This window comes from Hemicordylus capensis, chromosome 5, assembly GCF_027244095.1.
Source record: "Hemicordylus capensis ecotype Gifberg chromosome 5, rHemCap1.1.pri, whole genome shotgun sequence".
NCBI classification, from domain to species: domain Eukaryota; kingdom Metazoa; phylum Chordata; class Lepidosauria; order Squamata; family Cordylidae; genus Hemicordylus; species Hemicordylus capensis.
The window spans coordinates 68870364-68875088 of record NC_069661.1 but is presented as its reverse complement, the minus strand read 5'-3'; positions in this window follow the sequence as shown (position 1 = coordinate 68875088).

Below are 4725 nucleotides of genomic sequence, written 5' to 3'. Positions count from 1 at the left end.
TCCTCTGGGCAGAGGGAGCGAATTGCACTCTGGAAGTAGTAGTTCCTGGCTCTTCCAAACCACGGTCAGAGCCAAAAAGACCAAAGCAATCGATCTCCTTGCTTTGGAAGACACTTCCGGGAAGACGTCTTTTCTCCGTGTATGATATCAAGTAATGTAATAAAATAAAGTAATGCACCACTGAGAGACCGTAAAGGCCAAGCTGAAGACAGATTATCCTGGAGAGAATCTATCTATGTGCTCGCTAAGAGTCGGCAGGGACTTGACGGCACTTAATCAATCAATCAATCATCAATCAATCAAATCAACTCCTATATTGGGCAGCAGCGATACAGGAAGATGCTGAAAGATATAATCTCATGTTTCACAGGGGGAGGCAATGGTAATCTCCTCTTGTATTCTACCAAAGAAAACCAGATGGCCCTGTGGTCGCAAGGAGTCGGCACCGACTCCATGGCACGATCAGTCAATTAAGTTATCTTTGGGCACCAGCGTGTCCGCCCAGAAACAAGAGGCAACAGTCTTTAAAGCTCTGACTCAAGCCTTATTTTGAGTGAAAAATAAAATTTTCTTCATTTAGTTAAAATTGGCAATTGAAAAATGTTTAAAACTTAGGCACATTCTTCTCACATGAAATAAGACCTAAGATAAAGCTTGAACCAGGTGTTCTTTCTGCTACAGTTTGCTTCTAAGTATGCACTCTGGTGCCTATATGTTAAAATCCTGGATGTCTTCACGAAGTTTATTGGACAATCAACCTTATTTTTGCTGCGGGAAAGGTGTGTGTGTTGAGAGGGATTAAGATGATTACTATCTTATATATTGACGTGTAGATAGGATCTGTCTATCTATCTATATTATTAATTCTCCAAGACGGCCATGTGTGGGAACGTGGCAGAAAGGAGGCGATTGGCTGACAGAGATGAAGAAGGTGATTGGCTGACAGAGGAGGAGAGAGTTTTGGAGCATCAGGGAGTTTTGCAGGTGGCTGGAAAACAGTTTGGCAGTTGGCTGGGGGTACTGTGAAGCGGCAGGGAAGTCGGAGGCGGCTTCGGGAGCTGACAGTTGGCTGGCGGGGGGCTGCTGCGGGTAAACACTGATAACACAGATAAACACTGGAGCAGAAATTCTCTCTTCGATGCAAGTAATCCAGGAACAGGGGACCTGTCCTTTAATTTATTTTATTTATTTATTACATTTATATCCCGCTCTTCCCCCGAGGAGTCCAGATCAGTTATCTTTATCCATGCAACAACCCTGTGAGGTAGGTTAGGGTGAGAGATACATGACTGGCCCAGAGTCACCCAGTGAGTTTCATGGTTGAATGGGGATTTGAACTCAAGTCTTGCTCATTATTCTTTTAAAGCAAGAATTATAATCCAATCCAAACCATGTTTACTTGGAGTTAAGTTGCCTTGGAGTTAGTGGAACCTGCTTCTAAATAAGAACTGCAGCATTTCATCATTACACAAAGCATGTTTACTGAGAAGGAAAGACTCGGAAATCAAAGGGCTTAGCTCTGCATAGGATTGGGCTGCAATCCTATGCACAGTTACCTGGAAGTAAGCCCATGTGCACAGAAGAGGAGCTAAACAATCTGTACCCTGATAATCAGTTACGCTAAGGAAAAGTTGTGTTCTAGGCCTCAAAATCAAAAGCCTGGTTCAGTATGAACCACATTGACTGTTTGCTTAACAATGAACATAATGAACTTAAGAATGAACAGTTCAACAAATGTAGCCTAATGTTTACTTTTGCTATTGGTGTGTGGGTGGAAAGAAGGATGACATAGTTGGGGAAATAGCAGGTTATTGGCTGAAGACAGAGACAGGCAGAATGACACAGATGTGCACCCCAAAGGAGCAAGGGAACTCATCATTTGGAAAGATGTGTATCCTAAGAGATTCCTGAGATGGTAGGCAACCAAAGCCTAACTCTGTGGGACCAACCTGACCCATATTAAGCCTTGGGGACTTCCCAGCATGCTAAGAAAGCAGGTCGTTGTGCCCTTACCCTCTAGAATTGGGGTGATCTGGAGAAAACCGGGAGAGCTAAAGCAGAGAAGCCTCTATCTGGAAACAGGATGTACATGTACCACACTTCTCTGTCCTGACCAAGCCCAAGTACCAACTAATTCTTGGAGTCTGGCCAGCTCCAGAATAAGTTAGAGTAAGTAGGAACATATGATTGAATGAGATACGTCAATAAGTCTTGTTACTGACATGTGGATTTTTTATTTTGTTGTTGCTACTATAATTTTTGCCATCATCATTATCTGTCATTGTTGCCAATGCTAAATGCATTTGTGCAGCTTCTGCCTTTATACATTAGTGCACGAATTATTCAATCCTGAAATGATGCACCTCAAACCGGGCTGGTTCAACAGTTCGATCATGAACCAGACCAGAGGCAGTCTGGTCCACAAGCAAACCAAACCCGGTCTGTGGAGGACCTGTTTGGGATCGAGGGGCTATGCTTGTAAAAGGGAATCCGGTGAGGAAAGGAGGAAGAAAGCTTTGATTTCATAGTTTTTTGGTTTTTTTCAGCCCTGAGTGGAATATGCTATAACTATCTGGTTTTGCTGGATCTCAGACTGACAAAGGCAAGACTTTCCAACTTGTTGAGAAAGTAGGTCTTTGTGCTCTGGCCCTCTAGAAGTGGGGTAATCTGGAGAAAACCTTCCCAAGAAGATGTAACTCCTTGGAGTTTGATTATAAAGGAGAGAGACCCTTTGGCAGAGCTAAAGCAAAGAACCCTCTGTCTGGAACCAGGATGTGCATGCACCACACTTCTTTGTCCTGACCATGCCCAAGCACTAACTAATTCCTGCACTCTGGTACACAGTATATCCACATATATGGCCCTTCACCAGTTTTTATATTTATATTATTAATAAAAATATGACAACCCAAAAAAATCTGCTCCAGAATGAATGGACTCGCTATGGTGAGGTGGTTTCTGTCACATTGCCTGTTAAGTCAGCTGAGAGAAAAATCGACCCAGAAATGAATGGAATCCCTATGGTTGGATAATTTATATCCCATTCCCATGTTAAGCCATTTGGGATAGGAGAGATCACCCTGTTTCTCTTTGGAAACTTCAGTCCACAAGCTCTTTTAACCTTGAAAGATGATAGTGTCTGAAAAATATTCTGAGGCATAGTTCTACGTTCCCAAGTTAGAGCAAATGAAACCAGCTGCTCCCACAATGTCAGACCTAGTGTTTGGAACAAGTAAATCCTTCAGAAGCAACCACAACATGTCAGCTTCAGTAACCCTGGCATCAGTGGATCAACCCACATCTCTGGGTCCCCCCCCCCCTCCAGTTCTCCTGGTGGGATACAACACAACCAGTTTATCACTGGCCCAATGCAGGCATCATGTGAAACAACCAGAGACACTGTCACTCCACACCCTCTGCCTAATTCATCCAGAAGGGGGGGGGGGAAGCAATGCTGGGATGCAGAAATGTCCTACCCACTGATAGAAAACTTTTTCCTTGAGAAGCAAGCTGGAGAACAGCAACAAAGACAAGCAGGTCTGCATTTTGTGCAGCAATGTGTACAGCCATGGAACAACACTTGAAACTGCTTCAAGTGAATTGGCTCTCTTCATGCACTCCAAAAGCCTGTTGGAGCACATGTAGAGGGGCAATTCAGTTGCGTGCCCCTCTCATGTGACTAAAGGACGAGCCAAGAGCACATTGGTACATCCACCAGTGATGTCAGGGCAGGTGCATTCTTGCCACGGCCCTGGTGTTATATATACACATACAATAACAGAATTTATCCTTCCCTCAGAAAAGAGTTTCCAACAGGGTAGTTGTGAGGAGTATGTAGTACACCGCTCTGTGCTCCTTGGAGGAAGAGCGGGATATAAAATGTAAAATAAATAAAAATAAAAAAATACTGGGAAAGCACTACAGAGCTTTGTGTGACATTCAAGTCCTCAGATTGTCATTTTGCATTATTTCTTTCCCCCGCTATTGTGTTCTCATATATTGTCCAAAATGAAGCACTTTCATTGCATTTGAGCTTTGTATTAGCATTTTAAATTGGAAGTAGAGCTGTTGTACTTTTACCTTCTCTGTGTTGAAGAATTTGGCTGCAATCTTAAATATACTAGGAGTTATTCTCGTTGAGCACAGTCGGACTCACTTTTGAGTTAACATAACATAGGGAACTGTTTTATCAAGGCTGGTGGATCCAGTTCAGTATTGACTGGAAGCAGCTCTCCAAGATTTCAGGGAGGAGTCTCCCAGTTCTACCTGGAGAAGCCCGTGATTGAACCTTGGACGTTCCACACGCAAAGCAGATGCTCTGTCACTGTGCCACAGCCCCCATCCTATTTGTAAAACACTAAATACTTTCAATTCTGGGAAATGCATCAGGAATTGATGGTGTGTTTTCCCTAGCCAGACCTCAAGATTAATAAGATATTTAAAAGGCTTGTTGTGTAGAAAAACAAAAACAAAAATTGCTCACCAGTCCACCAAGAAGAAAATTCAGATAATATCAATCCATTTTGTGGACTGATCTTCAAAAGATAACTCTCTACCCAGATAACTCAAAAAAAAGAAAAAAAATTCCAAAGTAATGTTAAAGTCAAGATCACCAGTTTCAAGAGTGGTAACAAGGTAAGCCTAGATCAAGCATCTATGAATGTGCAACTTAAACATCAGATTGTTGGGCTGTCAGATGTTTTTGTAAAAGGAGGGAACTATTGC